The following is an 11,796-nucleotide window of genomic DNA, read 5'->3' as shown; positions in this document are numbered from 1 at the left end:
GACGGGTCTTCCTCGAACATTTTGCATTGAAACATGATGTTTTTCTGAGCTAAGGTCTAAGTACGGGATGTCTGCCAACTAGTGGAGGGGAGTATGAATGAGATATAACACTCTATTAGGAGAAAACAGCTGTTTAATTCAGTACCGCGTCCTATCGCAATTTTGCGACTTTGGCTCTTAAAGGGTTAAAAAAAGTCAAGAATCAACTCTCTATTACTCTAATTATCCAATTTTCAAACGCCTCAGGTCTAAGACTTAATATGTCCAAATGTCTCCCCGACACGGTATTGTTTATGGGCTAAACCTACATAGTACAGATGCTTACAGCTGTTAGCTCACAATGACAGTACTAAAGTTCTTTGCGGGTTCACATAACTTGACCCACTAGGTTGCATGTTTCTGATGGACGAGCTAGTCTGATGCCAAACATGTGTGAGAGGTCTGACAGGACATGTTTGTTTGTTTACATCGCGTTGCGCTGCACATTATGAAACCAACATTTGGAATACCGCAGTCAAAACCCTGTCTTTCACTTTCTCTGTTGGGTCCGTGGAACGCAGTCAATACAACCAACCCTCTGACGTCGTAAGTCAGAGTGCTACAAGATGCCGGCGCCCTTGCCTCAAAAAACAAACGTGGACTTCTTTTTTCTCTAAAATGCTTACATTTGTCACTTTTATTTTACAATTATTGAGTAGAGGTTAAATCCATTTAGTAAATCAGCTTAACTTGGTTGACTGCTTCATATCCACTTTAACATAGCATTTGTTTCTCTCAATGCACAAGTGCTTCATCCCAGCGCTCCACAGAACCCTGTCCATAATTTTCTGTCAGAAAAAATGCTTTATGTACACTTACAGTTCATTAGAAAATTCTCAATAAACCCTTGAAAAAGATTATAGACATTAGCACAACACTGGTGCACACATAACATTCAAATAAAGTGTAAAAATTGTAACATGTCAGTATGTAATAATAACGCTATGTTAACATTTTGTGTAATTTATTGTGTATATTTCTTGAGCTACAACCCAATTTTGTTAATCGAGAAGAAGAAGAAGAAGAAGAAGAAGAAGAAGAAGGGGTGAACACAGTAAATGCTGAGATGATCACCTACATGTGCCCTGGAGGGGACGGGCCTGTAAAACCCTTTTTAGAAAAGATGAGCAGGGCATATGAGTACATTATTAAAAGTAAGGCAAACATCTGTTTTTATGATTTATGCTTTGGGATGTGCTGTCATTGTGAGTAATATTTATATATATATTATTTCAGATTCTCAAAGGATGCAATTGCCAGAAGCTCCCAGCCCATCTCCAACTCCACAGTCTACCACCTCTCCCTCCCAACCCTCTTCTCCTACTCATCCTCCAGACCCTTCCACCTTTCTCCCATCTACTTCTCATCCCCAAATGGACTATGAGGAGGAGACTTACACCCTAACCCTCATCCCTGTCCAGCCTCCAAGCACCGCCTCAGCATCTCTCCCTCAAAACACCATGACTGAAAGTGAGTATTAGCATTAATCACCATTTATATATATATATTTTTTTTTTTTTTGGGGGCTTTTTATTGCCTTTATTATAGTGACAGCTGAAGACAGACAGGAGAGGGGGCAGAGAGAGAGGATGACACGCAGCAAAGTACCCTGGGCCGCTGCAGCAAGCGTCGGTAAATGGGCCGCCAGCTCTACTCACTGAGCTATTCGGGCGCCCAGAATTAATCACCTTTGCCATGTTTTAAGTAATGTGTCTAAAGTCATCCACCTTTGTCACAGGTGTGTCTGCACAATGCTAACCAATGCATGCAATTCCTTGACAGCCGCATGATCATATTTTTTGTGTGCATGTAGACACAATAAACCAGACACATGCAGAGCGATGCAAACTGTTTTTTTCCCTTAATACCTCTTATTATCAGAAATGTGAGGGACCTAGCAGTTAGGCAAGAGGAGTCACAAGAGAATTTTAAAAGAAAAAGTTTTCATTTGACCAAAAAAAGATGTTTGCAACAAAATGTATGTGTCTGAAACGGTATATAAACCAATCTTAAGGAAAAACAGCATGAACTAAGGAAAGTGTAAGTGTACGAGGTTACCGCTTTTGAGATGGCTGTGTGGCCATGGCTGTGGCCATCACAAGTAACAATAAAAATTACTCACACTAAAGATTACTCACTTACTTGTCCTCCTCTACATGTATAAGAGACATAAGTAGCTACGCTACTTATAACAGAGGATATGAAGCTATGTTCTTGACAAGTCTGTACTTCTACTAAGTCAATTGACCACAGCATGGTGTTGTCATTTTTGAGTGAATAAAAAAAACTGTGGTAACTATTAATGATAGATTGGCTATTTAAAAATCTAGGCTTTATGCAAGACGTCAACTGTCGTGTGACTAATGAGTGGTTTGCAGTAATGTCACACCACCTTTTTGTATCAGCTCAGCTAGCTTTGGACCTTCACCAAGGTGTACCAGGTACTAGACGCAATAAAAATCAAAGAACAGTAAATAGGTGAGATATCATGATCAAGAAGGTGGTTCACCCAGGACGAAGCTCAGCGATTGCTTCGGTTGTGCTGACACCTGTGAATTCCCCAAATGTGGGAATCTTGATACCGGAAATGCAGCTGTATTCACCTGGGGGATGTCAAAGTCTGTTTCTAAATTGCTTCTCCTTTCTTCTTTTCTTCTTTTGTTTTGCATAATTTTAGGCTGCCAAAAATGTTCTAAGCATAAAATATTTCACTACAATGAAATCAAAGAGAAACAACTCAAGTACGTAAGATGTAACTGACTGAGTGAAATAGCAGTTCATTTAGCAGTGGTTGCTGGAATGGCTAACACTTCTTTTTGTCTGTGTTTGTCTGTTTCTGTGTGTGTGTGCAGGGAAGAGAAGAGGTAAAAGTGAGCTGGCTGCCTTGTTCCTCATGGTAAGAGCTCAGAACTTTGATTCACATTAACTGATTTTAAAGCTGTTAGCTTTTTTTACAGTATGCTTTTTAAATATACACTACTTACAAAAAGTTAGGGATATTCGGCTTTCGGAGGAAATTTCAGAATGTACATTAAATGCACTATAACCTTTCCAGGTGATCCTAATTTGACCTTCGCTAGACTATCTTTAAGAAGATAAGTCTGTGTGGAAAGGACTGTTCAAACGGAAGCCAAACAAAAAAGAGGCTGAAGAAAAGGGTTTGGATGAGACTGACAAGTCAGACAGCAATCTCCTATTGCCTCAATGTGCACCACTGAGGACATAGAGGGTCCAGCAAAAGCAGACCTGAGCTCTGTCCCTCTGGAGTTGGTGAATGTGGAGGTAAATGATGACGAGGTCATGAGGAACTACATCATCAGAGAAATTGACGCAGGACTAGGAACCTCCCTGAACATCGGGACTGCTTCAAAAGCAGACCTGAACTCTGTCCCTTTTGAACTTCTGGACGTGGAGGAAAATGAGATCGTACCAGAAGATAAACTAGATCATAAATCCACCAGCAGCTCGTCTCCACCACACCTTCACAGTGAGAGGTCTTCAGTTGCAGAGGAAGACCTACGTTTTGTCCCTCTGGAGATGGAGGACCCCTCTGCATCACGACGGACAACGTGTTACATATGGTGCTGGCTGCACGGCTTAATGAATGGAGGAGGCTCCAGTGTTTTGGGCACAGATTACATCTTGCCATTGGTAAGTTATCATGTCGTGTGTGTGTGTGTGTGTGTGTGTGTGTGTGAGAGAGATAGAGAGGACAGGGGTGTGGATGTGTGTATTTCAGAATTACAGAGAATGTGAGTGTATAATAGTGATAGCCTTGTATCACAAAACTCAAATTGTGTGTAATACACTACTTTTTATTTCTTTCAGAAAATGCACTCAAGGATGACAGAGTGTCAAGGGCAACAGCACTGTGCAGGAAGCTGGTGGGGCACTTATCCCACAGTTGGAAGAAGAAGGCAGCACTGACGGAGGCACAGAGGAAGCTCAAACTCCCTGAGCACAACCTCATAACTGAGTGCTCAATAAGATGGGGATCTAAAGAAATGATGATTGCCAGAGTGCTTGAATAGGTCAAAGCCATTTCTCAGGTATTGTCATGTGATCGATATGCACGCTCCCTCATCCCAACCTGGCAGGATATTGATGTGTTGGAGTCAATTCACAAGGCACTGCATCCTCTACTGGAATTTACTGATGCTCTTTCAGGAGAAGAGGTCTCATACTGAAACTGTTCAGATGCCTCAAAGTGCACAGCCCTTGGGGGAAAAGGCGAAGAGGTCTCTTGGCAGTTTTTTCAAGACCAGTGCAGCCTCTCCTTCTTTGCCTGTAAAACTTGAAGATGTCGCAGATGCAGAGGTAAACAATTACCTGATGACTCCTGCCATAGATGGAGAAGATGATCCCTTGGCTTGGTGGAGGGTGCACAAGATCAGCTACCCACAGTTGTGCGCCATGGCCCGCAAGTATCTTTGTGTACCTGCCACAAGCGCTTCCTCAGAGCGTCTTTTTAGCACAGGAGGGAATATTGTGATTTGCCCTCGCTCATCCTTGAAGCCAGCAAAAGTCAATATGCTGGTTTTCTTAGCAAGAAACCTGTGAGCCACTGAGAACAAAACTGTACGATCATTATGGCTGGCAGTGCCATACTCATAGTGAACTCTAGTCTGTGTGGGGTGTTATTGTTGTGTACTTGAGATAAGTGAGGTTGATCTATATTATAATATTCAAATTGTTTTTTTATTGTCTAATTTAAAAGTGCATTTCTCCGTTTTTTATTTATAACTTTATTTATTTCGATTTTACAAAATATTTTCAAAGTAGTAGAGGCAAATTTTGTTTCGTTGTCTGAAATTTTTTCTGACTTGGGAGCAGTAAGATGCATATAATTTTAAATTATTTTTTTCTTAAGACTGCAAAATTTGGAAAAGTGTTTACTAAGTGCATGCCTCTGTTTAAATCACTTAAATGCACAGTGGCAAAGCCACAGATGTTTCTGTAATGAGTAGTTAAATAAGTCATACATCTTTTAAATTTAATTCTAATAGGCCCAGGATATGGGAAAGAAAATTTTACACTACATGTATCTAATATTGTGCGGGTCATATTTAAATCATTCATTATGTTTTGTTGGGAAAAAAACTACTTCAAAAGCAGACCTGAAATCTGTCCTTTTGGAACTTCTGGACGTGGAGAATGAGGAGATCCTACCAGAAGATCAACAAGATCAAAAATCCACCAGCAGCTCGTCCCCACCACACCTTCACAGAAAGAGGTTTCCAGTGGCAGAGAAAGACCTGAGCTCTGTTCCTCTGGAGTTTACAGATATGGACACAAACACAATCTACACCTTGATCATGTGTTTTTTGGACAGCCTTACCAAAGAGTATGTATCTATTTTTCTCACTAAAATTCCAAGTTAGCACTTCAATACATGTTTGACATTTGTTGTAAACATTTTTGTAACCTTTGTTTTATTGTTCTTTTGTTTTTAAGGCAGCGGACAGAACTACGCAAATGTCATTACAGCATGAACATGAAAAAACAAGATTGCTGACGTGACTGCAGAGGTGTTTATGCACATTACACAGGCAGTCAGTCACAACATTGACAAGTGTTCAATCGGCGGTGAATTGGTGGACACAGCCGGAGGATTAACACCCAAACTCAATGGAGACAATTGAAAAAATTAGAAACTCTGTTCTGTCAGAGATACAACAGGCATGCCTGTTGTCACTAAGAAGAGGTGGTTTGGCAAATTGCATAAAAATAAGGTTAATCCCATTTCAGATGTATCAGATAACAATAGCGCTGCTTCTCTGAAATTTGTTGATCAGAACGCCACACCAAAAAATCAACGTGTGGACGAGAATGACTCTGTTGAAGAGAATCCATCAGTTCTGCTGCTGTTCGAGCTGCAGTGATGTAAATTCTCTCAACCCCCTTCCTCCAAGCCCAGCTTCTGAAGTCCCAGCAAGAACAGTTAGCGATTCATGCCTGAAGACACCAGCCAAAATTGGTGATAATCATTAATGGGCCGCAAATTATTTTGATTTTTTAAAGCTTGGGAATTTTACTTTAAGATGTTTAGCACATTTAAATGAGGCACCTCAGCTGAGCCTTTAGTTTGCTTTGCCCTTGCCTTTGCTTTACTTTTTCTTTGCTTTACCTTAACTTGTCTTTGTTTGCCTTTGCTTTCCTTTTTCCTTCCCTTTCCCTTTGCTTTGCCTTGCCCTTCTTTTGCTCTAGTCATTCCCCTTAACCTTTACCTTGCTTTGGCTTTGCTTTGCTTTTCTTTGCCTTGCTTTGCCTTTGCCTTTGCATGCCTTTTCTTTCCTTTGACTTAAACACAGCCAGCCTGTTATACCTGCTATCCCTTGCCCCCTTCCTTTACCCCTCTCCACTCTCGCTACACCAATTTCAACCTATGCATCCCATACCCCTTTATTCTCCCTCTCCCTTTCTCTCACAACCCAACCAGTTGAGGCAGATGGCTGCCCACCCAGAGCCTGGTTCTGCTCAAGGTTTCTTTCTGTTAAAAGGGAGTTTTTACTTGCCACTGTCACCGGATGTTTGCTCATGGTGGGAATTGTTGGATCATTGGATTATTAAACAGTACAGTCTATTATATATATATTTAAAGTGTCATGAGCTGATCTCTGTTATGATTTAGCTCTATATAAATAAAAAGTTCAAACTTTACATTGAAATAAACTGATTCACACCATTTTTTTCAGTTAAGCTGTACACAGAACAAATGTGTCAGAAAAGTACTATGAAAGGCACAGAAAAGGTCCTTAAGGTGATAACTATGGACATTTGTTTCATTTTAAAGGTACAAAGTCATGGCTGTCAAGAAAGGGGTACACAATTATACTTTCAACAAGTTTAAGGTACAAGAAAATGCCACAGCAAATAAGAAATCACAAAATCTTTTTATTTTGGATTCAGATACTACTATCAGACCCTGAATAAATTTCACTTTTAGTACAACTGAACTCTGGTCTCATCTTGACTTATTTGTATTTTGATGAGGGAGATATAAACTTGGTTACTCAGACAAGAGCTTGTGCAGCTAACATCAGTTAAATTAGGCCCAGGGTGGCAGAAGCCAAAACCAACAATAAAAACACCTCTGTACTTCATTCCCTGTCATCAAACTGTCCTCAGATGCTGCATTTGGTCCCAGTTTTGCTGTGCTGTTCACTGGTAGCTCCAAGTCTCAGCAGTCAGCTAACAGGTCCACTACAGCTGCTGGACTGGGGGATGTAACATACAGAGCTATTTGCTACCGTCACAAGTTCCTCTCTAGCTGCCTGTTTTTACTGGAAATATGTAAATAAACCGGGACCCTTAATTTATGGGACAGAGATGACATCATTTATCAATAAATCTTTGGCACACCTGGCAGAGAGGCACTATCCATGCTGTTGCAAGGATATTTAATTAATGAAATTAATTCAGCATTGAACCTTTTGTTTGTTTTTTTGTGTCTGATCACATCCCCTGTGTGTCTGCATGAGGAAAGGACATGAGAGTGAAAATATTGTGATACTTGAATTAAATCTTTAAAAATGTATTAAAATATTGCAGAAAATGCAGTGGTTAAGTTCAAGTCGAGTTCAATTGCATTATTAAAGTCCATATTTATTCTACAAATCTTACTTTAACAGCTGCAAGAAGTAGCCTTACAGACTTTATAGTCTATATCAGTGTGCTGTGAGTTAACCCGAAGCCGCATGTACACATTTATCCTCCAGCATGTCGGGAGATTTAAATGATCAGTAAAGATGCTGCTGTGGCTCTCTCTTAATGGGGAGACACTTGCACCTGCAACCCATAATAAGTATAACATTTTAATTGTTATTGTATATTGTATATTATTGTAAGTGTGGTGTAAAAGAGACAATTAGGTTGATAGTTGGAAAAAAAAAAACATTTTTAAGAGTTTAAATTTTTGTCAGTACAAAAAAAGGATGGGACCCGTACGTCTGGTGTCCATATTTATCATGTCTAGTGCCATACTCCAGTATCTGGCTTAATAATGACAAAAAAAGTAATCCAGCACTGGACCAAAAGCACCTTTATCCGGAAGATCCAACAGTTTCTAAGTATATGTAAAGGTATCCAGACAATTGACAATATATATAGACCCAGATCTGTATATCATATCATACCACATAAAAATAAAATCTGTCAAAGGTCCATGTCTGTAATCATCTGGACATGACGGTATTTGGCCATATCCCAAAAGTATCACCACCTTGGATACTACCATATTCTGACAACTTTACTCTTTATTTCAAATAACTTTATCATTATTTATCACCAGGAAAAAAGGGCCAAGAAGGACATCGTGTACCTGCATTGTGACAACACAGACGTTTTATGAGAGATTGTGACAGAAATATTTTTGAGAAAGTGAAGTCTGCATGGAAGCTCTGGTTCAATTGAAAGCCAAGAAATAAAGTGGCTGAAGAACAGGATTTGGACGAGACTGAAAACCTGCTTCTCCATGTCCTGAAGAGACATCTCTCAATGTGTTCCAGTGAGTTGTGTAATTTGATTACACACTCTGTCCGGGCCCGCTGCTTTCCTTGGACGAAGCCTCCTCAGCTCTCTGCTCACCTGATCCTTGGTGATGGTGGTGGGGAGGGGGGTTGAACTGTCCATGGGTGTGGAGGGTGGCGGTGGTCTGCAGTCTGAGGTGGTGGAATTGGGGGGGGGGGGGGGGGGGGGGGGGGGGGGGGGGGGGGTGTTTGTTTTGGGGGGGGGAAAAAAAAAATTCCTTTCCTTTTTTTTTTTTTTTTTTATTTTTTATTATGTTTTATTCATAACATTATTGTGTATGGCACTTGTGAATGAATTATCAATTAAATAATTGATAATAAAGGAAATCCTTTGCAGGTCACCAGTGTCTATAGCTGTAAAAGGATGACAGCTCTTTGGCCAATGGCTGTCTTTTACAGCATGATTGACATATCCGCTTACTTCACTTTGTCAATTAGATTTTATTTGCCTCAGTTCGTGTGTTTTGCCTTCCATCTATTTTTTTTTCTTCATATACACATCTTATTTAAGTTACAGCTTACAGGCCATCCCCATGACAGTGTAGATTGAAAAAAACAAACAAGAAAAGGTTAAACACTAAATTAATTTGCCAGAATTAAATCTCCCTGCAATAACATGGATAGTGCCTCTCTGCCAGGCATGCCAAACATTTATTCATAAATTATGTCATCTCGACCCTGCAAATGAAGGGTCCCAGTTTGTTTGAAAATATGGTCACCCTAGTTACAAAAACACTTAAAGTCCTGGTGAAACCAAAATCAGAGAGCTGTTTGCTTCAGCACATTTACATATTTTCGGTACGAGATTCGGCTCAACACTAAGTACAGACTCAAGTCGTGGGTGGAGTGCGACGGAAAATCCAGCTACACCTGGAATATGCTGGCTTCACCTGTGACCCAATAAAAGATCAACTCTGTAATGTCAGATAGAAGAGGCACATCCTGTTGGCATTTGGATGTGGAGGATAATGATGTAACAGATCTAACATCAGGACCCTCCTGGATGTCAGGTGTGATAATTATGTCATGGAGGACCATATTGGCAGAGAAACAAATGCAGCACCAGGACCCTCTGAGCACGTCGCGCTGCTACAAAGCTAAAGGCTGTGTGGAAAGGCCTGTTCGGATGGAAGCCAAAAAATTAAGTGGGTGAACAGGAGGATTTGGAAGAGACTGTTAAGTCAGACAGCAGTGATTTTAAATCTAGGTCTCCTTGTCCTGAAGAGACAGTTTCCACTGCTTCAGTCACCTCCAGTGAGGACATAGAGGGTCCATCAAAAGCAGACCTGAGCTCTGTCCCTGGAGGATGTGGAGGAAAATGATGATGATGTCAGGAAGGACCACAACGTCAGAGACATTGATGCAGGACCAGGGAAAACCAAAAGTAGCTCATCCCCAACACCACAACCTAACAACGGTTTCAATTGCAGATGAAGACCTCATTTTTTTCCCTTTGGGGTGTGGGGAAGGAGAGGATAATAAATCTGTCTCTCTCTCAACAGGTCGCTGTCCCTTTCTCCACTACATGCCCAGCAAACCGGCCAAGTACGGGATAAAGTCGTGGGTGGCATGCTCAGAATCAGAATGCCACACCAAAAAAATCTAGCTATGTGGACACAGAATGACTCTGTTGAACAGAATCTGTCAAGGATGGGTGATTCCAGAAATGATTAAGATTGTCAATAAAAAACATAAATGTGCTCCAGTGAGGACATCAGGGGTTCAACAAAAGCAGACCTGAGCTCTGTCCCACTGAGTTGGTGGATGTGGAGGATAATGATGTAATGGAGGACAACCTCACATGCAGACTGGAGCCATGTATGGAGGAACAGCACCACTGAACCGGAGTGAAATTCGGCTTTGAGCGCCGGATCATGCAAAGTAGACTGCCAAAAGAGTGAGCCATGGATATGTGCCACTGACAGCTCAGTGTGGGGTTGGTGGAGATCCGCCAGACCCATACACAAGAGTAGTAAACATGCATGTGTGACATTTGTGGTTTTTCTCTATAACCTTTGTTTTACTGTTTTTCAACTACGCAAATGTGATGACAGCGTGAATGTCAAAGACAAGATCACATCACTGCACATAACCCTATGAGTTGATCCGCATGTACACATTTATCCTCCAGCATGTCGGGGTGATTTAAATATTAAGTAAACATGCTGTTGTGCCTTTATCCTACCCTTACCCATAATAAGTAAAACATTTTTGTTAGCGACAGAAACAGCCATATTTATCATGTCGTGAACTGGCTCAAAGTCAAGACAAGAAAGACCACACAGATAATAAAGGTTTTAAAGCAAAACAAATGTTTGTACACACATATTTGGGTATTTGCGTGGCCTACCAACCCAGACTGGGGAAAACACTGTATAAGTTAGTAGGTTAGATGTTGGTGATTATTTTTTTCATGATGCTTCTTGTGTAACTTTCTACGGACGTGCTAACGTTGTTTGAGCTAGTGTGAGAGAACTGTAGGAATGAATTTGTTTAGAAAGATTGTGTAGCTTTGACACAGCAGCTGTAGTGACCCGCTGGACTGTTTGTGAAGGCAAACCGCGACTGATCCACTCCGTTAGCATCATAGATCCACTCCGTTAGCATTATAGATCCTCTCCGTTAGCATTATAGATCCACTCAACCCCGTTAGCATTATAGATCCACTCCGTTAGCATTATAGATCCACTCCGTTAGCATTATGACTTCACTCCAAGAATCCACTCCGTTAGCATTATAGATCCACTCCGTTAGCATTATAGATCCACTCCGTTAGCATTAACCACTCCTTACATTATAACTCCTCTAATATAGTCCGCTGTCGGACTTTCTGTTGTAAAATTTAGGGACCGTCAGAAACTGTGTGACTGTGAAGTCTCGTCAGAAGCCAACAAAACACTGTGTAAGTTAGTATGTTGGATGTCAGTGATTATTTTTCGTGATGCTTCTTGTGTCCCAGATAACAAAAGACATTAATTCAATGTTGGATTTTGGTCAGATTGGTTATTTTTTGTTGAGGTTGAAAAATCTATGTTGATTCAATGTTTAATTATAGTTACCATTTCAACGTTTGAAAACCTGTCGTTGAATCAATGTAACAGGTTTTCAATCATCTTTACTATAGATGATGATTTTTCTATGTTGAAATGCCCTACAGTGGATCCACATCGTTTCAATGGTGCTGATGGGGTTAGGGGAGGAGAGGGGGAACAGGGGCTCCGGAGACCAG

The 11,796-nt window shown here is 40.8% G+C and overlaps 1 long non-coding RNA gene across 1 annotated transcript; it reads left to right on the top strand.

Moving 5' to 3' along the window:
* The first annotated feature begins 1,084 nt into the window (after positions 1 to 1,084).
* Positions 1,085 to 6,916, top strand: LOC127372367 (uncharacterized). Its single transcript, XR_007886626.1, has 7 exons — positions 1,085 to 1,193; positions 1,276 to 1,509; positions 2,892 to 2,935; positions 3,095 to 3,690; positions 3,868 to 4,070; positions 5,155 to 5,383; positions 5,494 to 6,916. It is a non-coding gene; the product is annotated as an uncharacterized LOC127372367 (long non-coding RNA).
* Positions 6,917 to 11,796: the final 4,880 nt, after the last annotated feature.

This window comes from Dicentrarchus labrax, unplaced genomic scaffold (genome assembly GCF_905237075.1).
Source record: "Dicentrarchus labrax unplaced genomic scaffold, dlabrax2021, whole genome shotgun sequence".
Taxonomy (NCBI): Eukaryota; Metazoa; Chordata; class Actinopteri; family Moronidae; genus Dicentrarchus; species Dicentrarchus labrax.
This window is presented reverse-complemented; position numbering and strand designations above follow the sequence as displayed.